We start from the raw sequence: 27,145 nt of genomic DNA, 5'->3' as shown, positions 1-27,145 counted from the left end.
TTCATGATTAGGTGGGCTATATAAAATGTTTTTCTAACCACTTTGGCCACGTGGTTGTCAAATGAGAGATTGCTATCAACTTGGGTCCCCAGGTCCCTAATTACTTCTTCTGTACTTAATGGATTACCACCTATGTGGTAATTTGTGGGCACTTTGTTTTTGCCAAAGGGGATGACTATACACTTTTGGCATTTAGCTTGAGGCCATGGCTCTGGCACCAGTTGTCTGTTTCTATGAGGCCCTTTTGGGGGATGCTTGTGTCGGCTGGAGAGTCGATTATGGCACCCAGTTTGCAGTCATCTGCGAACTTGGTCAGCCACAGTCCTTCCGTGTTGGCCTGTACCTCCGAGAAATATATACCGAACAAGAGAGGTCCCAGGACTGAGCCTTGTGGGACACCACTTGTAACTGGTTTGGAGTCTGACATGGCTCCAGCAATTCTAACCATGTGGGTTCTGTCCTTGAGCCAGTTTGCAATCCATCTAGTGACATAGGGGTTTATATTTAAGCTGGTGAGCTTATCTATAATGCCCGAGTGGGGTATTGTATCGAAGGCTTTTGCGAGGTCCAGGTAGGCTGTGTGGACCACCTTCCCCTCGTTAATGGCCTTGGTGACTGTTTCAAAGAAATCAACCAGGTTTAAGAGGCAGGATCTGCCCTTAACAAAGCTGAACTGGGTAGGATCCAGTGTCTGTAGGTCCCCAATATCTTTATTTATGAGGTCCATGATGATCCTTTCCATAGCTTTGCAGACCAAGCTAGTCAGGCTTATGGGGCGATAGTTTCCAGGATCTGTTGAGGCACCACCTTTATGGAGAGAGACCACTGTTGCTGTACGCCACTCTTTGGGCACATATCCTGTAGTAAGGCTGAAATTGAACAGTAGTTTTATGTTTGGGTTTAGCTCTTCTTGGAGTTCATGTAGGACACAGCCCGGGACACTGTCTGGTCCCATTGATGCTGTGTTTTTTGCTTTGGAGAGGGTGGCTCTTACCTGAGCATCTGAGATGTCAGGGGGGCAGCACTCTGCTGGGATAGATATTTGCCCTTTTGGTGGGGGGGGGAGAAGTTTGCACTGAACCTGTCAGCTAGGATGTTGGCAATGTCTGTGGGTTCGGTGTATTTATTGTCATTTTGGACTAATTCTGAGCATATCTGGGAACTATCACCCAGGTTCCTAACATAACTAAAGAAAGCTTTGTGATTATCCTTAGTGTCCTGTGCAATTTTTCTCTCAAAGCTGGTCTTAGACAATTTTATGAGTGCCCGTAGTTTTTTGCTAATACTGATCAGTGATGCCTTCCCCTTTTGGGATTTTGCTCTATCATGTAGTAGCTTCCTCCTTCCTTGTGTATGGAAGGTGAGGAACCTAACCATTATGGCAACTGGGCTAGATTATATCATTAGAATATTATTATAATGACAATTCCTTCACATTTATGGCAACTGGAACCAAAATGTTTATGAAATAGAGTCTGCTATCATTTCAGAGATCTGTAGGCATAAGCTGTCATCTGCAACAGATAAGGAAAGGAATGGACAAGGTGAAGTGGGCTCTGTTGTGTCCTTGGGTGGGGTACGTGTGTGTGTGTGTGTGTGTGTGTGAGACAGACAATGTCTCTGTACATGAGTGACATTGTGCAAGTGTGTGTGTGTTGATGTGCATGTAAACGTCTAGGTGTATGTGTGTTACAGGACCAATGATGGTAGGAGAGCACAGGGACACCACAATGCAAGGACCAATATATGTCCCTTTCTTTATTGTCCTAACAGGAGCAGCGCTCAGCTTTGACTCATAGTCCACCCATGCCTACTGTTCACGCATATGATGTCTACCCTTGTTCTGGACCAACCACGTTATCTGTCTATGATTGCTACTGTGTAATCCCCCCCCCCACACACACACCCACACACACAAAAAGGACTGCCTGGTCTTTTCAGCTGGCTCATAGCCATAAGGGAGTTGCATAATTTTGCAACCATTCGAAACCAAGTGAATGCTTACATATCCTGACTGTAGTTTCCTCTTAGTAAGATGTTTTTAATAACTCTTCTCTTTCTTCTTCCTTCTGCAAAACATCCCATTTATGAATGTCAAATTGCTGGTTTCATTTTTACCACAATGTCACCAACTACCTTTTCTCCTAAGCACAATGCAAATCACTTTCAAATCCTTGTATATTTCTTATGTTAAACTTACCCAAAAGGCAGTGGCATTCATATCCTTGAGTCTGTTACAAAACAATTGCTTCCATTGGATTAACTACAGAATGTCAAAGACCACCATATTTAGCTGAAACACCATAGCCAGTGGTGTAAAACAGTATGTTTAAAAATATCGTGAGCTTCATTACACCCCCTTGAATATTAGGACACATATGCTAGAAGGGTTGTAACAGTGAAGAATTATGTATATTTGTATTTTGTCTTTGTGAGGCATAGCCTGGGCCCTGATTCTTTTACATGAACCTTCATAGACCTGTGCATTAAGTGAACTTTAATTTCTTTTTGGAAAATTCTAATTGACTAGGAAGTTGTGTACATTTCAGTGTGTACTGAAAGTTAGTCACAGTTAATTAAAAGAATATGTATGTATATACTATTTAACTCTTGCTGTCCCTGCACTTGTAAGACAGTGGTCATTCCTGGGCCTATCATGAATAATAGCCTGGAGGTATTAGCAACTGAGCAAGAAAGGCTTGGTGAACTTATACAGCGGTGGGCGGCCACGGTGGTGTAGGGGTTAGCATTGCCGCCTCCCAGCAAGAGGTTCTCCGGTTCGATTCTTGGCTGGGGTGCCTTCTGTGTGGCATGTGCATGTCCTCCCTGTGGTTGTGTGGGTTTCCTCCGGGTGCTCCGGTTTCCTCCCACATCCCAAAAAGACATGCAGTAGGTGGATTGGACACTCTAAATTGACCCTAGGTGTGCGTGCCTTCTGTGGAAGGTTGGGTGTCGGGCTGGCAACTCGACACCGTAAAACTCCACTGCCAAACATGAGTGAACAGGTGATCCGCTGTGGTGACCCCTGACTGGGAAAATCCGAAAGAAGAAGAAGAATTAAATGTGCATAACAGTGAGTAACCTACATGTCTGAATAGCAAGTATTTTGCATATCTTACGATTTTTTTTTTAATGAAGTGTGTCAGATGTAAATAGCTAAGAGCTTAGTATTAAAGAGCACATTGTAATGCTGGCTTGTTTTATACAGCTATTAAAATGTTTTTTTTTTTTAGCCCTTTTAAGACTGAAATGCTAAATATGTTAAAAAAAAAAAAAAAAACATAACAGCGGCACATACTGAAAAATGTGTTAATTTCTTTCAACCATTTATACACCGTTTCCCTTGAAAATGCTCACTTTGATGTTTGTTACTCAATGTGTCCTGCGTGAACTGCACTGTGATGACATGATCATAATTTCTGCTGTCCTTCATTCATCACTGCCAGTCACCCTCCCCTGGTTACATTATAGCAGGCTACTCCCATTTAATCTCCCTCAGCAAGAATGCCTTCAACAACTTCCTTTCAAAAGGAAAGATTATATACTGGGGATAGGTATATGCTGAAACAAGCATTTGAGAATAGCAGATGCTATGTTTGGCTGGAGGTAGAGCTCATAAGCAGCACTGTTTAAAGTCAACAAATCACGTGAACAGGAAAGAAATAGCGAGGAAGGGCGAATGATGCATTAATTACCTACATTATGAATGATTGTGATAAAATGCATAATATTTGACAGCATGTAGAAATATTTACATGCCTCACAAGTTAAGAATGAGGAACAGACACAGTGATGGTAGTGTTCAGAACTGGTAATAATACTGGTGAAAATAAATACATGGTCTCAGTTACTGTTTTATCTATAGACAAAACACACGCAATAATAAATGGTGTTTTCTAATGTATTAATGATATGATAGCTAAGTGGCGAAGAGTCTAGTCATGCTGTCTCACAGCACTTGGATGTGCCATTCTTTTCTCAGGGAGGTGCCTTCTGTACATCCTCCATGTGTTTGTAGGGATTTGTATCTGGGATTGTGGTTTCCTTTCACATCTCAAAGATGTGCAGTAGGTGAATGGGTGAGCTTCAAATCATCATTAAGTGTGTGTGACATGTATGATAAGCCCTCTTTACCTAGGGGCAGTAACTAAGGAGTCTCAATCCTCACCACTGTCTTTGGTATGGGAGCACTAAAAGCAGGGATAGAAATACACAATTTCCCCTAAGAGTACTCTGGGAAGAGGTTCCAAAACCTAGGACTGAACTATATGCTTCATTCCAGGTCCCCAAATGAGTCACCACACTAACCACTGCAGAACACTGTGTCCCAGTTCTAGGTATCTGACACACTCGCTCTTAAATGTTTGATATTCACACATACACATGCGCTTGGGAAAGACTGACACAGATTTACCTTCTGTGTTTCTTTACCCAAATTACAAGATAACGGCTGCCACCAGTCGAATACCACAATACTCTTCAAAAGGGTGTTCAATTATATTGGGTAAAATTATTAAAGAAACAAATGGTGCAATGCATTCCAAGTAGTAAGGCTTTTCGGAGTGGCCATGGTGTTATCACAGTAAGCATAAACACTCTGAAATTATTAAAAATACTAACTAAATAACCAGCCACAATGAGACGTAGTAAAACATTTAATAAATAAAAGGATTTAAAACATGTAAATACTGAATAACTGATTCAAATAAACATAGGAGTTATACACACAGGAAATATGAAAATAATGCTGTAGGCTAGACCTCACATTGATTTTAGAAAACCTCTAACTATCTAGCTGTAATTCCCTGACTATCTGAAGATTAACTGTCCCTATCTAATCTGAATACTTTAGCATGGCAAGATTTTACTCTTACTTTTGCAGGGTAAGATGAGAAATTATGTCCACACTCCAGGCTGTTGCTGTCCTCAGTGACTGGAACAACTACTGTCCTGGAAACAACTGGACTACTACTACAGAACAACTCTGGAAAACAACTGAATGATACAACTGAACAACTACTCAATTACCAAACATTAACCAACTCAAAACCTGCTTTTAAAGCAGATTTTTAAAAGTAACAGGAAGTTGCTATGAGAATTCTATCTCATATCAGACTTTGAAAAGTAAGCAAACAGCTGCAGAGCCCTGGCACACAATTACATCCGCATCTATGTCAGGTGACTCTGGCATAACATGCATTCAGAATTCTCCCCACAAAGAACATGTACATTTGGTCAGCCAGATGAACACTGTTTGACATTTAAACATCTTGCATAAATCAGAGTGATAACCAAAAGACAATAAATATATTTACAAAATTATAGCAACTCATGCTGGCATATGTAACACATGGTAATATACAATTAGTTACAAAACTTCAGCCAGTCATGCTAGCAGAGATAACAATATCTAATATCCTCACAGTATGTGTGTGCACTCACTTCTGTAACTTGCAATTGGATTGCACCTCGTTTGGGCATTCACTGCCATGTACCCACTGAGTGCTGGAATGGGGTCCAGTTTTCATGCAACCCTGAACTATTTTAAGTGGGGTTATAAATGAAGTAATTTATGTACGTATTTAGACTAAAGCCTTATCTCACACAGCAGATGCAAATTCCCTCTCTGGTGTTAATAAAACACTAACAGTCATAGCATCCTCACTGTTCTCAGAAGAAATTAATACATTGTTAATGCATCATGAAATAATGAAGATGATGTTCTAGCAAAATTAATTGTAGTTTAGTATGACAAATGAAGGCACATAGTATTTCTGGGACAGCTATATCTGATGTGTGATGGTTACATTTAGTGTTTTGGCTGAAATGGAGAGACACGCATCACTTCATCAGTAGGTAATAAAACAGACCTTAAGAATGTCACTTTTAACATGACAGACCTCACCTTCATGCATAATTGTTCTTCATTTTCTCATAATCACAGTCTGTCATGACAAACAGTGGGCATAAGGCAGAGAATTTATTCTGCATGAGACACCAGCCTAATACAGAAGGAACAGACACATAACTGTATGAAATTATAAGGATCACAACTTCATCTGATAGGATGTCTTTGGGATGTTGGAGGAAATAATACCCCAGAAAAAAATCTGCAAAGATCCTGAAAGACTTTCAAATTCTGCACTGAAGGAAAGCCAGCTAGGAACCAGACCAAAGAACCAGGAGCTATGTGGCAGAAATGCTAACCAGTGCACTCTGTTCGGCTCAATTTTTCATAAACTCTTTTCAGGGTATTGGAATGTACCTTCGTGAGCGCGTTTGTGTGCACTAGATTACCTATTTGTATGATGCTCCTGCTTTTACACCTGACGCACATTATTCAGTTGCATTTCTGTTTTGAGTTCTTCAGCTGTACCTTCTATGCTTTTTTCTGCCCTACTATTCCATTGTTTTACCATCCTTTCCATTAAGAATTATTTCAAATATTCACAATGAACTTCCTCCTTGTCACTTTTGACATTGGACCCTATGATGTCCGTTTAGCATTCAGGAAGAAAAATTACTAGACATTGCTGGATCACTTAAGGAACTGGCATGCTTCATCCCATGACACATTATTTTGCATGTAAATGCTTTCTGAACTCTTCAGACCCTGAAATGTGTGTAGTTTTGTGCTGTTTTGATATGAACACACTTCAGAAGTGTCTGATATCAGGGTCACAGAACAAGACCTCTCACTCTTTTTGAGTTTCTTGCAGGGACATGTATGAAACAAGTGCTACAACCTCCTCCTTTTATCATTAAACCCCAAAGCCCTACATCATCGCCCTCAAAGTACACCATGACATGACACTGGTAAGTCATATTAGAGTTGGTATAAGGCTGTTTTAACAGGTTTCAGTTTGTGTATGTGTGCACTGATATATATATATATATATATATATATATATATATATATATATATATACATATATATATACACACACACACATTTATGTATATGTATCCATATGAATATTTGGAAATATGTATTATGTAGATATATGTATTTGAGTACCTATCAAATGATCATTCAGACAGATTGTTGAAAGTCATATGTTAGTGGTGCCTTGTATATATGCAATCACCAGAATTTGAAATTTCCCTGTAAAAACTGCCTCGAAACTTTACCGCAGTCCTGCACTACTCACAGGGCACCTAGTTTGCATGGTGAGTTAGGTTTATATTACATTATTACAGCACCCAGGACTATCACTGCTCAAAGAACATTTGGTTTGGGTGCTTGGCAGCATCGCTGGATAGGTTAGTTGTATATTACACCAAATAAGCACCCATCCAATGTCTGGTAATAAACACCCTCCACTCATACCTCTTGTTAAGTACTCATTAGGACCTGCAACCATGGATAGGCACTCTCCAGCTATCTCTGCATCCAGCTTGGTGGACACGGGCCCCCCGAGGCAGTGCAGGAACTTCTTTATGTACACTGAGAACCACTTAATTCTTGGACAGATAAATACAAAACAACAAACGGGTTGTCAGTGACTGACACAAACACCATTCACTGCACCCACAAAGGACCAGACACATGGACCCACATATGCAAAGATGCTAACATGTAACTTACCCAAACCTCAAATGCCTCTCAGGCAAAAACCTCAGAAGCTCCCATGTGCACAAACAATTCCCATCAGGACACACAAAGCCACATCCCATTGTGTCTCAATTACAAAGCTAATAAGGCAAAAAAAAAAAAAAACACAACCCAATAGTTTGATCATGGGAAACTCCATTGTGAGAGACTCTGATGTCCCTCATACCAGACTGGCTAATGTGAAGGTTACAGTTAGGTGTTTGTTAGTGGCCAGAATCTGCCAGATCACTCAAGCACTCGGTTCACCTATTCCCAAGTACCAGTATTGCTCTGTCATAATCCATGTGTGCTTAAATGACCTGAGACATACGTCCTTGGACTATATGAAGAGAGACATTATTGAGCTGTCAGAATGTGTCAGAAGCAGGTATGAGCCTACCATTGAGTAACATTCAGCCATCTCCAAGGATGATGCCACAATACCAACAGAAAATTATCCACTTTAGTAACTGGCTTAGCTATTGGTGTCATTCTAAAATGGGTCCAATACTTGTCAGCCTGGGAGAGCATGATTGACAGGCCACATTCACCTGTCACCACTAGGCTTTTGGATATTGGCAAAAATAGTATCCACCCCTATACTATCTTTTTTAGGCAGTGCCAAACAGGGAAACAATCTAGCATAGCAAAAGCTACTTAGGACATACTAAAGGTGTTTCTGCTCAATGATTGGAGTCTCAGCAAGAAACTGCACTCCCTGGTAGTGCTACTCACCCTGGGGAATGCCGATATCTGTGCAGTTAATGAAACATGATTCAAAGCCATGGAAAGCACTCCAGCTGTGCATGGCTATTGTCTTTCATACATTCCAACCACCTACTAAACGTGAAAGAGCAAAAGGCAGAAGTGTATCTATCCACATAAAGAGTAACCACACTTTAATGGTGGTCAGACAGTGTGAAATGCTTGAGCTACTCCATGTCCAACTAACTATGGGAAAAATACATTACCATATTCTTTCTAATTACAGGTCCCCACCATGAACCAGGAAACCCATACATCATACCTGAAGTTAGGAGAATCAGTCACCATCCAGTCCAATACCATTCTCATGGGTGATTTTAACTGCCCCTCTATTAACTGGGAGACATGCATAGTCACAAACATGCAGGCCCAAATATTTTTTGACTTTGTAAACTCAAATGCTCTGGAGCAGTTAGTCTGCACCCCCCAGTAGGGTAGAAATATCTCATATATGGTACTCACAAATGTGATGTCTTCACTGCTAAGATTAGATCACATAGTGGTCTCCTTTGAAATAAAGGTAAAACTAGACCTCCCATCTAACTTAAAAAAAACTTTAAATAACTTTTCTAAGGTAAACTACTTGCTGTTAAGTGATGGCATGGCTAGTTTCCAAGCTCCCCCAAAACCAGAAGACACAGAAACCTATGCAGAGGTGTACACAAAAGCCCTTTATGACCATATAAACAACTACATAGAAACATCAGTACTGGAGCAAAATAAGCACAGGGCAAACCACAAAAACGCCACCCTGTTGGACCCCTTGTATTAATATGCTGTTCAACAAAAGAAAAAAATAATTTCGAGAAGTAAGAGGGAATGCCCAAAACAGAACAAAAGGTCACTCATTAGTCTAAACAAGTGAATCAGGGAACTAGTCAAGACTCTGAAAGCAGAATTTGAGGCAAAAAATAGCCTCAAAGTTAAGGTTAACCATAAGGAATGTTTCAGTTATGTCCACAATCTTAAAGGCAACAGCCAACAAGGTGCAGAATTAGTTGTGTACAGCATCACCTATACTGAGCCAGAAGATATAGCATATCTGTTAGCCAACAAATTCATCTCAAATTTTACCTCACCATAACCCACAGCTCTCCCTCATGAAATACCGTCCATCATTCCCCTGGCAGTTATCACTAAAAAAACGATTGCCACTGTGCTCTCCAAAGCTAAAAACATAGTTTCAATAGGGCCTGACAGTATATCAGGTTGCCTTTTAAACAGCTTGAATCAGGACCTACCAGGTCCATTAGTAGTGGTGTTCCACAGGGCCCAGTGCTGGGACAACTCCTGACTGAAATATATTTCTCTGAACTCAAAGTTAATGTGGAAGGCCTCTGGATGACAAAGTTTGCCAATGCCTGCAAGTTGGGGGCAATCATCGAATCCCCCAGTGATATAGATATCCTTCAGGAGGGTCTAAATAAGACACATGACTGTTAGCAGAGTCATGGCCTAAAACTAAATATGAAAAAAATGCAGTGTCATACCCTTTGAAAACCAATGACTCTGCAAACTACAGCATTAATAGCACACCCCTAAGAGTAGACAGAGGAGAGAATTCTAGGTACACGTATAGATAGTAGCCTGAACTTTGACCCCAATATGTCTAGAGTGGTGAGGAAGTCCTTCTATGAGGCACAATGTATAAGTAAAGGTATGGCATTCAGATTCGAGAAAGTCATAGTCCCACTGTACTGAGACCTCAGACTTGTAATGGAGTACAATGTGCCATTTGGCATGTACTTGACTAGGCACTTAAAACAGCTGGAGCAACCCTAGAGGTTCCTCACAAAGAAAATACAGGGTGTTAACATGTCATATGAGGATAAACTAAAAGCCCTATCCCTTTACTTTGTCTCCTACCGACTATTAAGGGGTGACCTATGCATAACCTACATGGCATTCACAATTCCTGCCTTGATGGAGCTGCTATACATCTGCAAGACAAACAGCATCAGGGTCACTTGATCTAAGGATCTAAACCTAGTCAGTGACTCAAACAAAACATGTTGAAGAGAGGGATATATGTCACAGAGATTACGCCTTCTTTGGAACGGGCTTCCTGTTGATGTTAAACAGAGCCCTTCCCTAGCCCTTTTCAAATGCAGTTTGGATCAATGGATGGAGAATCACAAATTCACACCTGGGTGTAGTGCCTATGTCCATTATGGACAGTTGCAATCAATAAAATACTTCAGGCATATGCACAAAGACTATGCCACTAGGGAACACATATTGGGTAAAATCAGGTTATACCGACCAGGTTCGTAAGGACTCTTAAGCCATTAGCCTAGTAAATTCTTATGAACTGTAAATCTCCTATGAATCTATTAAGTATACATTTAGTTTTATATGAATAAACTATATATATATATATATATATGTGTGTGTGTGTGTGTGTGTGTATAGATACATACGGATCTACTTCTAATAATCAAAAGCCCACTTATCCAAAGACATCTTTACCAAGATGACAGCCACAGACCGTTACTTTACCAAATAGTCACACTACCGAATTTTTTCACAGATTAAGTATACACTGGGCCAAGATGGAACAAGGAAACGCTCTCAATATGTCAAACCCCCACAACTAAATATATCAACTCCTGGATCACACTACAGTGGGGAAAAGGGAAAATTTCCCCATGCTGGCCAACTGCATACTTACCCTGTGAAAAAATTTGGGGTAAGCCACAAGTTAAGAATAAAAATCCCTTATCTGACAGTGCAATATATTTGTTATGTCAAACAAACCAGACCCCCACATATTTCGTTCTTATTTTCTGCCCTTCCTTGTTGTTTTAAATCATGGCCTCCACTGATTTCAAGATCATGTGTGACAGTTTTCACTTACTCAAAGAATGTCTGGAATGTTTGCCCTATTCACAGAGTCTTGCTTCAGCATTTTGAATGTGCAGATGCCAAGAAAAAGAAGTATTCTGTTCTTTCTCTAGTGGAAAATCAACTATTTCCAGTGAGCTTGTGGAAGGCTGTGCAGACCCTCTTCACCATGCTTAGTATAGTGACACCATGAGGTTGGGGTTTCAGATGCTTCCTACCTGTCCAGTCTCATGAGAAGGAAAACAAAACAAGTTAAACACAAAAAAAAAAAAAACGACAGACAATGTCCTCTCTAAAATGCATAATAATTAATAAATGCAGAAAGCTGTGTTCATTAAGTATTAGTTTTATCTGAGTGGCCATTCTATTGTTTTAGTTTGATTGCTAGGACATTATTGCTTTATGTTGATTGCTAGGACATGATTATGAAATTGAGGGGGGGCATACCCATTTCCTCTTACAAGCTAAATGTCTTGTTAACAGGAGAAATGGGGATGTGATTGTTAAATGGTGGCAGAAATTTGAAATTAAAAAATGTTATCATGGGTGGAGACGGAGCCAGTTTTTTTTAGTGTGAATGTGATGGAATTTTCTTAACTTGGTTAAAGTGGTGATAAATGCTTGCTGATGCAGGTAGAGTGGTGTCATTAGTAAAATATTTGCACATCGTGCCATGTAATTGGCTTTATCATTTTCATTCATCAGTCCCTACGGTTAGGATAAATACACATTCACATTCATATTATATTCCTGTACATGTAAACAAATGCCCAGATAGTAATTTTACTCATTGTATAGTAACTAAATGTGAAGCAATAATCTGCAGCCATTTACTAAAGCAGGTAATATGTCCCTAAAATATATATAGTTGTCACTGTGCAAGTTGCTGTCTGTTGAGTCGGTATCTATGATGGCAACTTAAGCCTTGGGTTCTATCCCAGAGCAATGCACCAGGCGCAGCTGAAGCCGTAGGTTCTGTCCCAGAGCAATGCAGCAGAAACAGTTGAAACCGTGGGTTCTGACCCAGGACAATGCACCAAGGGCAACTGAAGAGTATTGAAAAGCAACTGAATGTTGCTCAGGACTGGTTTCATCTATTTAAATTGAAACCTGGATTTTTTCCAGCAAGTATTTTTAAAATCACTTGAATTTTTGGATGAATGGGGGGGTGGAGAATAATTGGAGGGTGACTGTATGAATAAAAATGTGTTTTTATGACCTGACCATGTATATATGTTAACTTCTTCAATGTGTAACACGCCTCTCTTAAATTTTTTGGGACTGTGTTCTATATTATGTGGAGAGAGTAATAACTTTTACTTTTGCAGGTATGTTATGTGCATTGCACTGTACTGATTTAAATTTAGACATGTTATATTTTTGTATTATGCTAAAATGCCAGCTAGGTTCATTGATACAAAGTATATGGCGAGAAGTCTGACGGGTTATATCTCGTTAGAGATTTCTTGCGAGTTAAATGAGGCAAGCATTTATTTGTGAGGTATACTTCTGGAAGTTTTCCAATCTGTTTTCATTATGGAAGTAGTTGGTATAGTGTTGATCTGATTATTGCTAGAATTGCAATATAATATGCCATAGAAGGTATATATAAGGGGTAAACTAAGCTGCCAGAAATTTATGTTGGAGGTAATGTCTTTGAAAATTGTGTGAACTGAATGCATATATGCAAGCAAGACAAATGTGTAAAGAAATGTTTAGAATGCTGACTGGGTGAAGATGTGTAGATACACTAAGAAAGGGCATAAGACAGAAGGATTGGGTGGAAGATAGGGAAACTGTTAGAGAAAGGAGTAGACTGGGCAGATGACTGACTACTCTGCTAATCTGGAGTGATACGAGTCATTATCGAGGGGGGGCAGACACATAAAAATATCTACTTCAAGTGTAGGTTGTATCAATAGTTCTACAAAAAGGGAGTGTGTTAGTAAAGTTGTCAGGTGAAGATTGGTTTAATTTGATTACATGACCTCGTGGATCACCCTTCTGCCCTTAATGCCATCAGTTTTATCTAGAAAAGGTATGGGATGATAACTGAAAAAAATGAATACTCTGGTGGGAGGGCAAATGGACAGTAAGTTATGTCTAGTGTTAGATGCACTATATGGGAAGCTACATTGCAATGCAAAAAAAACTGAAACGTATTAGATTATAATATGAATAAATTGGAATCAGTAGACCTATGCTGAGAGAGATGTGGCGGACAAAAGCTGTATAAACCTTGTCTGTAGATGATTGTCACTGTTGAAGTGACACTATGACCCCATGCATATGCAAAAAATGGAAAAAAAAAGGTGTTAGAAATGAGAGTAAAAGGAAAAAAAGCAAGTACATTAGAAAGGTTTTTGCAATATAAATGGATGGGATGTAACACAGAAGGAGATTTTAGAAAGGAGAGTGTCAGATAATGCAGAGGTGGTTATGAAATGGAAAACATAAGGGTTTGAGTACAGAGATTGGAAATGGAACCCAAGGTGTTGAGATGGGCAGAGGAAGTGGAAAGGGTGCATAGTATGGTCATGGTTGCTTTGAAAAGTAACAGGAATGGAGAGAGCAGTGTTAGGTGTGAAACAATGCAACAGTGTAAAAGCAAGCCTGCAGGGCAGAGTTACTGTATTATCAAGGGTGGAGGGGTCAACAGATCCAGGAAGGAAAGAATACAAAAACTTAAATGTTGTCAATTGCAAAGAGCAGAGGAGGAGAAGGGGGCAAAATGAAAGAATCAAAATTATTAAGGAACTAAGAAAGAATATTACAGGAGAAGAAGAGGAAATACGTATTTAAGCAGAGATGTGTGTGCGATGGCTGTATGAAGGAATAGAAACTAAGTTCTTGGTAGGGAAATTGAAAGAACTGAAGAAACAGGTATGGATAGTAGGTGTCAAGGCAAAGGAAAGGATAAGAGTGTAAATTAAAATGGCATAAAGTTTTAACCCTGGGAAGTTCTACTGTGATTTAGTGGAAAGACCCTTTGCTATTAAATGTATCCAACCTATCTCATTTACCAGTGTCACAGTAGTAGCAATCATTGAAACTATAGACTATGTTAAAAAAATCAAAGGCTGGGAGCCATAGAGATTTATAAAATGTTGGTAATACAAGTAGTTTGGGTTGTAGTAAATATTCATGTTGGGATTCTGAATAGGGAAGATGAACAAGAATCAGAGTGTCTATATAAAGGTAAAAGAAGCCAGGAATGTCAGGCAAATTATGGACACATTACCTGTGTAACACAGATCATAAGGTCTGCCCAAGAGTGGTAGAACTTAGACTGAAGGTAGAGCCTGCGAGTTTTGCCAAAAAAAGTCTGTTGCTTTATCGTTAGTGTCTGCAGTTAGATTTTGTTTGATTATCACTGCATGTTGCTGCTCAGTCTTGTAGGATGAATTGAAGAGGGACTGTAGGAGGCAGGTGAGGTCCATTTTAATGGACATTCAACATCATTTAATACAGGAAGCTGATGCTTTCTTTATTTCAGGTATCATAACAGGTAATAGGATGTTTTGAAATGTTTTTTAAATGGGTGATACATTTTATGAAGAGAGAGAGAGGTAATAATTTGAATCAGTGGTGAAAGTACAAAGAGTCTGTCTGAAAAAGATATGATACAAGGATACCCATGTTACCTGCTTCATCCCTTTTAGTTAAAGGAGCTAATACATGGGTCATAAGATAAAGGAAAGTGAGGTATCACCGACATGTTAGCTGATGACTGTTTTATCAGATGCTGCTGCAGGTAACAGAGTTTTGATGCCTTTAATAATGAAATGGTGCTAAAGTATCATTGACACAAATTAACAGTGATAACAAGAGATGGAGAAAATAGCAAGTCTGGTCTGTTCCTCCAGAAAGGATGCAATAAATATTTAGATTTGGGGAGTTTTTAAGTGGCGGATATATGTAATAAAAACATGAAGAACTAACTGTGAAAATAAGGTTGGTATTTTCTGGTGTTGAATATAAGAGATTCGGACACAATATTACCTTCAGTGTTATATCTGGTTAAGAGTATAGCAACACGTTCATCTGATAAATTGAGATCTAGGGAGTTTTTGATAGTATAGGATGGGAATATGAGGTTACATGGAGCAGTTAGGAGATGGGAATGCTGAACTTCAAATAATAATTGGCAATTAATATGGATCATGTATTAAAAGGTAGAGAACTGGAAAAATAAGGATGAAGAAGGTTGGAAGTGTCAGAAGGTGGACATGGAGTAAGATGATGTTGCTTAGTAGAAACAGCAGTGTCCATGTACTTGAAAGGTTTCTGAGTGTACATGTATCAATGAAAGCAGCAGAAATAGTGATTGTCTATATAGGACAACGAAGACAGGAAGTTCTGGTAAACTATATACCATTTTCCTATGTAACACTGATGTTAAGATCTGTGCAAGAATTCTGGGACAGATTGGAGGTAGAGCAAGTGGGATTTGTTAAAAAAATGATAGTTGCTTGATCACTGGACACTAGAAAGAGTATCATCAAATAAAAATGTTATTAATCAAAAGAGAGTCTTTGGAGGTACCCTAAGGCAGTGGAGAGAGAAAGGTTTGATGAAGATAAAGTATTTGTATAATAAGGTGCAGATAGGGAGTTTTCAAAATAATGAAGAAATATTGAAGAGTTTTCACTTTAAGGTGAGAGTCTTTTTATCATGTAGGGTGGTAGTGTTAATAAGTGCAAAACAGAGAATGTAGAGGCCTACGAAGAGGATGTAAGAGGTAGATAGTGAGGGAGGATGGGTGGATCTCATGGTGTAAGAGTATGACTGGTAAGATCTAGTGATCTAGGGGTGGGAATTGGAATGAATAAGTGAGATGTAGATGATTAGTGTCATGGGTACAAGAACGTGATATATGTGAGACAAACAGTGTGTGGAGGGGAAGTGGAAAGTAATTGAGTTCAAAAGCAGTAGGACCTGTTTGCGACTGACATCCAAGGCTGGTGCATAGATGACACAGGATACCCAAGAAACAGAGAGCAGAAGGCAGATGGATAGAGACTACATGTTACAGATGTGGCAAGACAGAAGCAGAAAGTTTACATTTGAGGGACTGCAAATGCAAGCAAACATGTTGAGAGCATATGAAGGAAATATAGAACCAGATTTATGCTAAGATAGTTGCAAAGAGCTGGTAAATGTGCTTATCTGGGACTGAAGTTGTAAAAGGTAGATAGAATGGTAAAAAGAGGAGGGAGATCATGCTTCCAGCAATGTGGGTTAAAGAGCGAGAGAGTGGAAAGGTTACAAGAGAGGAATAATAGAGGTAACAGAAGAAGGTATTAGTTTATAGGTGAAAATTGTTTTGTAGTACTGACGGTTGCTTTTCTGAGATTCAAAAAAGGGATAAAAGCAGTAGAAAACAGAAAATGTCCCAAAGACAAATGTTCCAACATAAAAGATCTGTTAAAATGCAAATTGAAAGTCATGCTGCTTAATGCTAGGTGCCTTAACCTGAAAATGCACTCACTGGAGGCTCTCCTTGCACTGGAAGATACCAACATCTGTGCATTCATGGAAACTTGGTTCAAGGTGGCAAACAGAACCCTTGTCTTACCAGGCTATACCTCATTCCACACATTCTGACCACAAAATGAGGTCAGGAAGACTAAGGGTGTTTTCTGTATTTTCATTAAGGACAGGCACACCTTCAGACTCGTTTGCTAACATGATGCACTAGAACTACTCCAGGTGCAACTGACAATATGTAAGACACCCATTTAAGTTATAGCCCCTCTCCATGACTCAGAACATCCAGTCCTCTTATCTGGACCTACTTGACTCCATCAAGGTAATCCCCTAACACTCTGATCCTTGGTGACTTCAACTAACTCACTATAGACTGGGTGAACTATTCGTGCTCTAATGCACTCACCCAATGATTCCTTGAATTCATCAGTTCTAACGCACTAGACCAGCTCATCTCATCCTCCACAAAGTGAGATAACATACTGGACATGGTTTTCACCAACATGGGCGAATGGTGCACCACCCCCATCATAAGTTTTTCCCTGGTGAAATCAGACCATCAGTCTGTCTCATTTGAAGTTTCTATCCTGTCCAACCACCCCTCCCTCCAACCGTAACCAGGCTAAAAAGCTTCTCAAAAGCTAAAACTGGCTACAACATTCTAATGGAGGGTATCAGTATCTTCACACCACTGCCCCCCTCAGAGAGTGCAGACAACTATGCTCAACAGTACTCCAGTGCAGTATACAAGCACCTGTACAACTGCATTGACTGAGCTATACCCAACAGAACTAAAACCTGCTCCTCAAGGAAACATAAATCTGATGGAATCCGCTATCAATTGGCTTTACAACAAAAGGAAGAAACTGTTGTCCAAGGGTAAAGAGGCACAAATTCTCAATTTGAAAAACTCCCTCCTTAGCCTCAATATGCAGATTAGATCACTAGTGAAATCCTCCAAAGACAATTATAAATCAAAACTAGCCTGTGAAACAAAGGGTAACCACAAAGCCGCCTTCAGTTATGTCAGGGACCTCCATGGCAAAGCCTAGGTTTTGTTCCAAATTAGTTCTTAACAGTGCCACTTACACTGATCCTGTTGACTTAGCCAACCTGCTAGGTTCAGCGCAAACTTCACACCCCCGTCCCCCCCAAAGGTCTATTCGACATCCTTCGATACTTGTCGCACACCTCACATCTCCATAGATCAAGTGTTAAAGGCCCTATCCAAGACAAAGAACACAGCTTCCATGGGACCTGATAGTATCCCAGGCTGTATCCTGCACCATGTCCACCAAGAATAGCCTCACCATTGAGCACCCATTCAGCTACAATCTAAGTACAGGCTTCATTCCAGCAGAGTAAAGAATTACCATTGTCAGCCCCTTGCACAAAGGTGGTGCCACTACTGACCCTGGAAACTATCGCCCCATTAGCTTGACAAGTCTGATCTGTAAAGCCATGGAGCATATTATTATGGACCTCATAACTTTGACTTGGCCAAATCCTTTGACACAATCCCCCACCAGGCAACATCGCTAAGCTAACACAACTTGGTGTAAGTCCCTATCTCATCAGATGTGTGGCCAACTGGCTTGACAATAGGACCCACAAGGTCAAAATAGGTGCCCCCACCTCCTTCAGCAGACCTGTCACTAGAGTGTTCCCCAGGAATCTGTCCTGGGACCCCAACTGTTTGCCATCTACATCTAAGAAGTCCAGGCAAAGATAAAGGCCTGTGGCTGACCAAGTTTGAGGACGACTGTAAGTTGGGTGCTGTCATTGACTCCCCATATGATGTTAACATACTACAGGAGGGTCTCACAGCAACAAATGACTGGTACCAAAGTCATGGCCTTAAGTTAAACACAAAAAAATGTATTATCATACCATTTGGCATGGCGCCCCTACTGACTACCACATCAACAGCAACCTGCTAAGCACACAACCTCTGGTGAGATACCTGGGTACACAGGTTAACAACAATCTCACATTCAACCATCATGTAGTGGCAGTGGTCAGAAAAGTATTTTACTTGATTTATCTCATAAGTAAAGAGATTGCATCCAGAAAAAAGGAGGTTATTACCTCTCTGTACTCCTCCCTCATTAGGCCAAAAATTGAGTACAATGCCCCGTTTGGTATGTACTTCTCCAAACACCTGCACCAGCTGGAAGGGCCACAAATACCTCACAAAGAAAATCCATGGCCTCTGTGTCTCACCTGCAAGGCCATCTTGCACCCCACCCTAGTAGAGATGCTCCATATTCATAAATCTAACTCCTCATGCATTACCCGATCAAATAGCCTACATCTAATATGTAACATTAACAAAAGCTGATGGAATGACTCTGGAGTAGACTCCTCATACACATCAAACAGAGTACTTTGCTGACCCTCTTCAGTGGCAACCTTGATGAGTGGATGGGAAACCACAAATTTGTCCCAGGGGTTCCACCTGTAACCCTCACTGACAGGGGTGACAGGTGCTGATTCAGGTTCCTTTTTTTGAGGATAAACTCTTGGCTAGGATTGTCAGGGCCCCAGGGCCATTAGCCTAGTAACCTCCTATGATCCTATGAACATTTAAAGGCATGGAGATCTTTTGATATACTGAAAATAAAGGGCTATGTAAAAAGACATAATAAATTTAGTTGGAAAGTCTGGTGGGTGGGAGAGAAATGGAAGAGAAAAGGTTCATAGCAAACAGTCAGTTCATTAGCTTAAATGAAGTGTACAGTTGTCATATGCAAATAAACCACATTTTATAATGGTGGATTTAGGAGATGTGGTTTGATGTCTATATGCATATATTTGAAAAATTAATAAAAAAAATGATGTAAGAAAAATATTGATCACTGAGTAATGCAGATCCTGCAGATCCTGCATGTCTATACTTCATATTGAACAAACAGTACTGTCTGTTGCAATAACATCATATTTGCTACCCTCTAGGCACAAGGCCAATGTCTCAGTTATCTTTGGAGTTTTCTTTATGATTGTCATCTTGTGAAACTATGCAGTCATGCATCAAATGGCATGTGGCCTTAGGGGGTCTATGAAAACATATGGCTAAGCTTAAAAGATCAGATGATGTCAAATGAAGGTAAAGCTTATCAGCGGTACTCCACTTATAGCGTCATCTGTAGGCAGCAACAATAAACAGCACTGTTAGGCATTTCACATAGTCAGGAACTCATTAAACATGTGGTCAGGTGCCAGGGCATTCAGGACAAAAGGAGGACAGAATTATTTAGGTCTGAAATCAATGTGAAGCAATGCCGTCACAGAACAAAAGAGGTAAAATACAGCCAGCACATTCTTAATTAAGACAGTGTTTTGCACTTCTGTGAATACTGAATAATAATGTAGTTTAAAATAAAAACTTCTACATATTACATTCTTTGAGCATGTAAGTACAGAGACACATACATATATGCACATCCTCACACACTCTAGATGTCCAGTGGCAGCTTCAGTCTGTTTTTACTACTGGGTTCCATATGACTTAAGTGAAAGTTTTTACATGGTGCTTCACAGCTATTCATTTCTGGCTTATCACATCAGAATTGATATAAACTGAATTGTCCTGTCATCCAAGTCTACTTTATTATATAAACTTCCCTTACAAATCCATATGCGGCATACTAACTGGGCTTGATGCAGACATCTTCAATTTACGCTATGTTTAAGTTCGTGTCTATTTTTGTATGTCAAATCTGCAAGATTTCAGTGATGTGGTTGATGTCTCTGAGATTTCTACAAAAATATGATACTTAGCTAGCAGAAGAGAATGTTACGTCAACCCTGGTATAAATTTCATATATTTATTTCTCATCTGTTCAGACTTCTGCGTATCCCACCTATTCTGGAAATCACTGACTGTCTGGGTACTTTGTTAACTAGGTAATGCATTGATCAAAACAGACAAATTTTCATTATTGTTTTGCACCAAATTCCAAAGAAAAGGTTGATCACCTGTATGGACAAAATTTCAAAAGGCCAGTCTGTATACAGAAATAGTCTCCCTTAGACTGCATAATTCTCCACTGCACTCTTTTCTCATTTTCCGTATTTTTAAATGCATTTATACCTTGAGAATTCCATTCTTACCATTCATTTCACATTATGGTTCAGATCTCCCCCATTTAATCTCTGCAGTATTTAAGAATACAAATTTGCACAGCTGATCACAGACAAGTCCAGTCACTTACACCTCTTGTTAGCTTTGGTGTTTTTCTCAACATCCCCCAGGATTTACATGTCCTGCATCAGACACACTTTCATCAAATACAGTATGCATTCAGTAGATCATGCCAGAACCTTGTACAAGGATATTCTAATAACCACTCCACTCCTATGAAAATGGTAGAAAAAACATTGTTACCACTCTTCTACCTAGAGAGCTGCAACATGGTATTTTTAGCAGTTGCATGTCATGGAATCTTAACTGTAGCAGTATTTGTTAGTGCAGACATCCCTTAAAACTTGTAAAGGGACATGATTACCACTATCATCCTTGGAAAAGAGCACTGTTAACATTCCTATCACTAGATCCTCTGTGGGGACACTGTTTCCTCTATCATCCTTTGAAACTTTATGGACTATTATTACCTGTAATGCAAGGAAATTATTACCACTTCTTTGTTGCAATATTTTATTATTGTGCTGGTATTTCTCTTCCTGTGCTTGGAAATCTGTAGTGGAATACTGTTCCCACTCATTCTTAGAACACTGTTCCCACTCTCATTCTTAGAACACTGTTCCCACTCCCATTTTTAGAACACTGTTCCCACTCCCATTTTTAGAACACTGTTCCCACTCTCATTCTTAGAACACTGTTCCCACTCTCATTCTTAGAACACTGTTCCCACTCTCATTCTTAGAACACTGTTCTCACTCCCATTTTTAGAACACTGTTCCCACTCTCATTCTTAGAACACTGTTCCCACTCTCATTCTTAGAACACTGTTCCCACTCCCATTTTTAGAACACTGTTCCCACTCTCATTCTTAGAACACTGTTCCCACTCTCATTCTTAGAACACTGTTCCCACTCTCATTCTTAGAACACTGTTCCCACTCTCATTCTTAGAACACTGTTCCCACTCTCATTCTTAGAATACCGTTCCCACTCTCATTCTTAGAACACTATTCCCACTCTCATTCTTAGAACACAGTTCCCACTCTCATTCTTAGAACACAGTTCCCACTCTCATTCTTAGAACACAGTTCCCAATCTCATTCTTAGAACACAGTTCCCACTCTCATTCTTAGAACACTGTTCCCACTCTCATTCTTAGAACACTGTTCCCACTCTCATTCTTAGAACACAGTTCCCACTCTCATTCTTAGAACACTGTTCCCACTCTCATTCTTAGAACACTGTTCTCACTCATTCTTAGGACTCAGCAATTGATTATTATTACAACTCATTTATTCTCTCAGGTTATTGTCAAAATTCCCATCCAAGGACACCTGCACAGGGGCCGTGTTACTCTCCCTGTACTTAGAAACATATGCTAGGGCACTGCTTCTACAGACATCCTTGGAACCTTGTATAGGGATATTATGGCAACCACCATATTTATTTTGGTGTTCAAACCAAACCTAATCAAATATTCATAGGTACAGAAAGTTGGACTTAAAAAAAACTATATCCACAGCAAGAAGCAAACACAAAGAATGTTGTTATAAACCTGGACATGAAGTGTTCAAAATCTCCGAAGTGCTTGGAAACAGTTTATCATTTTATATCATGAGCAATGTGAGTGATGTCATTAAGATTAATAGATGAGTAGGATATATCAGGAAGGTTATAAGAGATGCTTCTCTTAACAACCCTGCCACTAATAGAGTATAAGCAGTTAGTTGTATGGGAATGAAGAAAGTAAGTAAAGGTCTAGTCATTAATAAGGATACTGCAAGGGGTGTGCCGGTATCAGCACAGCCACACAATTAACCAAATAAAGTCAAAAATAAATACATAAATCAAAAGCCCCATGGCTGCATGACATATGCTAGGTGCATCGGAGGAAATGCCATGGGAAAACAGAGGTAACTAATGACCCAGTTTGTTAGTTCTCTGACATTTTGTCTCACCCTACATGCATTGGGAGATGCATTTTCCTTCAGCTCCATGATGACTTCATCTTATTGAAAGGATTGGACTGAATATGAAGTATCAGTGCCTGGCACCATGGTAGCAGTACAGCATATATGATATGGTATGCTATGCTTTCATATCAAAGACAACAGGGGTTATTTGAAGCAAGACACGCTTGCTGGGTTGATTCCACTGAGATCTGGTTTCCTAGAAATCATATTTTAACATAAGCTACTCTATTATATAGGTACCAGCAGACCACATATTGAGTGCACTTGTTGAAGTAAGCAGTACCAAGCAGAGCTAACATGCATCTATCAGTTCTACATTACAAAAGCCACAAACAGAATCCAAATGCTTAAAATTTGGAATATTTACTTCCACAGTAACTTTGGAATTGTACTCCTCAAGATCTGATGAGGATCTGTGGATTTCTGGGAAAATACTTAGATGCCAAAAAAAAAAATCTATCTAATATGTGTTTCTGTTCCTGGTGTTTTGAGTCGTATGTATAAATGTGTGTGTGTGTGCGCCCTGCTTTTGATCTAAATGCTTATTTGTGACATCTTTTTAATTGACTGCATTTGGTTGATGTATACAGATGGTCGATAGGTCTGGGAGATCAACAATCCCTGGGTAGGGAAATATTCCCTTTCCCTGGGGATTGTGCAATCTCAGACTTAGTATATATAATTAGCAGGGGGTGTGGGAGGTGCAGAGGGGTTTTCCCCTTCAAAAACAGTTATTTTTTGCATGCGCCAAGGTTTTTTCTAGGTGTAGGCATGGTAACCTATCAGTGTTGGTTTGTCAACCTTTTGCGGTCGACATTTCAGAGGTCAATGTATGGACTATTGAAGACTGGTGTATGGACTACTCAATCAAAGTGAGTAGATTTGTGTATCTATATCTATATAAATACATAGATATATCTATATGGATATAGATATATGATGTATCATTTAAGATCTGTTTAGTCTAAAAATGTCTACAAATTTGATCCAAGACTCATTTGGTTTAAAACATATTTGATTTGATGACATTTGAGTGAAAAGTGTGGTAGTCTGTAGGGGATTAATGCTGGTGTGGTTTAGGGTGTTAAGGTGGTAGGAATTATAAGACAAATTATTCTAATGCATAATTTATACCTTGCTGATACCAATGCACAAGTACAATTACAATGCAGCAGTGATTTATTCTATGTGGTTGTTTCTCTTTTCTCTGTGGTTGCACAACCATGGAGCAAGTATATGTAATTAAGTGGGTGTGGGGAGTGAAGTCACGCTTGACCCCTTGAAAAAAGAAGTTCTTGAAGATTACATGAGGTGTGTATAGGCTGGACAGTGAAAACAGATAAAAACGGTGAAAAGACAGCTCAGGAAGTCTTGGACACGCAAGCACAAGGGAGAAGACATATGAATGTGTAGGAAAAGAATGTGGAAGACAGGTTCATAAGACTCGGATTCTATTTACTTCATACATATTTAACATAGCCTATCAGACTACATTTTTCAAGGGGGCAAAAAAAGGTTGTAACTCAGCAGAAAATATATGTGGTTTCATACAGTCGCCTGCCTTGCTCTTTCATCCCTTAATAATAAATGCTCTGTGTATATGCATTTGTATATGAGTGGAGGAACTCATCAAGAAAAGGCAACATTTTAAATGGTTTCATGTGAGAATTTACCATCTGTTTCTGAAAAAAAAATTCAAGCCTGTTCTGTCATGTTTAAGTATTATTATCATCAGTAAAACCATTTGCATTTGATCTGCCTCTCAAATAACAATAACCATCTGATCTGCTGGTTGTTACTCAGAATCATGCCATAAACATAAAGGATCAGTTCAAGTAAATGAGTCACTTTTGGATTACGTCTTTATGTTGGCAGTCATTACATACACATATCTATATTGCAGTATTAGGCTGTAGCTCTTATGGGTATTGTGACTGTCTAATGTATGTAGATTGATTGTGCAGAAGTACTTTACTAATGAAACAGCTTGCCTAGTCTGTTGCAAAATCATAATGGCTTGTGCCATTCCGATACATCTTGGATGATAGAATCTCTGTTTATGCCCTGTTCCATAATAAGAGTGCAAGGATCTATTGGAAATGCTCCAAAGCATTCTGCTCAGTGTTGTGTCATACAGGGTTATAAAATGAGGCTACTAGCTGCTTGAAAATGATTACTGACATTCTTCACGTTTTATAGTAATAAAAATAAAGCATTGGAAGAAAGCTACTATGCAAAGAAAAATGCTTGCATCTCACAGCATGTTCATTTGAAATGACTGTAGCTTCATTTAGAATGTATTTGCACACAGTAATCGTTCAACCCTGCTTGCTGCTGCATAGTGCACTCTTCATCAATAGTAAAGATGAATACAAAGCTTTTGTGCATACACAAACACAAGAAGCTTGAGATGGTTAATGTTGGGCAGAATTATTAAAAATATTTGCTTCAGCTAGAATATATTATAGAACCTCTGCTATGAAAAAAATTTTTTAGTCATCTCTCTTGATAACACAACCATCGAAGTCACTTCTCATAGCAGATTATTTGGGATGATAGCGGTTGATATTCTTAAATTCGATCTGCATATGCAAAATTGTGTAAGAAAAACTCAGGATGCTTTATAGAGTCAATAACTTTCTCAGTGACACCACTAAAGCTACACTTTCCACTAGTTATCTCCTCCCCACATTTTTTTATGGTGCTCCCATCCTTACTGACCTTCAGGCATCACAAAAATTCAAACTTGAACAAAGTTGCTAAATTCACAGCAGATACCCCTTTCAGAACCCACAACTATATAGCACTAAAAGCCTAATTTGGTTTGAACTACCCCATCAACGAACATGCACACAACTTCTTACCACCTATAAAATTATTCAGAATCTGTCTGTTGCTCCAGCACTAAATACACTCTACACAACTATGTTCCAAGTCGGTCATAGCATATAAGCCTTTGAAGATGACGTATCTTTGGAGAATATACACCGTTGATGACCTTGAAACATACTGCCTGAACTATGGATACTGACATGTTTTAGAATTCACTTTCTTAATTTCTTTTTTTTTTCTTGCTAAAATATTGCAGTTCTTGGTGTGCAAACAGCCTTTCCCTGAGACATGCTTTCTAAACAACCGTATCATTTGAATATAGATTGAAGCATCCAAACATCTGTCAGTTTAATATCACCAGCACACTGGTGTCCACCCTGGCATGTGTCCTTTTTCAAAAATAGAACCAAAATGATGACAGAAATAACCAGCGTTCCAGAAAATGAGACTGCAGCACCACTGAAATGGCAATATTTATCATGCTTCCTGATGAAATGTATGCTGCTGCTGTTCACAGTACTCTGCTACTTTGCATATCACTTTAAAACTTGTCCAAATCAGTGCAGCCTTCGTGTATTGAATATGCATGTAAACAGTGGCATATTTTTGATTTGGTTAGTCATCTGTTCTCTTCCTCACATTACATTTTTATTGACCAGGTACTTAAATTGCAGAAAAAGCTCCACCATGCTGAGGTATAAACATAGAAAAAGAATCCAACAGTGTGTAAAGCAGTGATGACTGAAAACAGGGAAAAGTTGTTATACTGAATTCTTTAAAGTTTATGTAAAGAGCTTGCTTATTTAGCTTGCCAGACTTTTCTTTGTTTTTTAAGGATGACCTAGCTTCTCAGACTGTGGTGGTGGTGCTGCGGTAGCATTGTCACCTCACAGTAAGACGTTGTCCTGTTCGATTCTCGGCTAGAGCATATTCTGTGTGGAGACATGCGTGAATGGGTGTACCTTCGTTAAAGGTTGTGCGTCAGGGCTGGCAACTCAGCACGTAAAAATTTACTGCCAATCATTAGCGGACCGGAGTTCCGCTGTGGCGACCCCTAACCGGGAAAAGCCGAAAGACACAACAACATAGCTTCTCAGAATTCTGCATGAGGCCTGTTCTTTGAGCCGATACTGCATAGATGAGATTTTCACTTTCACCAAGTATTTGGAAAACCATTTTTAGATTAAATGCATGTATTATTATTCCTTTTTTCTGCAATGTCTTGCACTACTTGCATTTCACATACTTAGAAAAAAAGTGTATTGACCTAAAAATTATCAGGTATTAATACAAATGAATGCAATGGACTAAATTTAGTACCAGTGGGTATCATCTTTTATTTTCTATACACAGACTGTGATTTAAATGTCATACAAGTGGCTAACATTATAACAATACCTCTGATCAATAGATTTCTAACAGTATTGCAGAAATTATAGTTCACAGGAGCAGAGTACAGCTTAGGGAAAGTAAAGGAACAAGAAGCAGTGTGTAAATTGAAACA

General features: G+C 39.3%; 1 protein-coding gene across 5 annotated transcripts in view; it reads left to right on the top strand.

The window, feature by feature from the left end:
- GRIA3 (glutamate ionotropic receptor AMPA type subunit 3) overlaps positions 1-27,145 on the top strand; it is a 2,740,455-nt gene that overhangs the window by 1,115,261 nt on the left and 1,598,049 nt on the right. The gene's annotated exons all lie outside the window — the stretch shown is intronic.

The sequence above is a fragment of the Protopterus annectens genome, chromosome 15.part0 (genome assembly GCF_019279795.1).
Source record: "Protopterus annectens isolate FY-2018-M chromosome 15.part0, PAN1.0, whole genome shotgun sequence".
In the NCBI taxonomy this organism is placed as follows: domain Eukaryota; kingdom Metazoa; phylum Chordata; order Ceratodontiformes; family Protopteridae; genus Protopterus; species Protopterus annectens.
The sequence above is the reverse complement of the archived record's forward strand: the minus strand, read 5'-3'. Positions and strand labels throughout refer to the sequence as shown.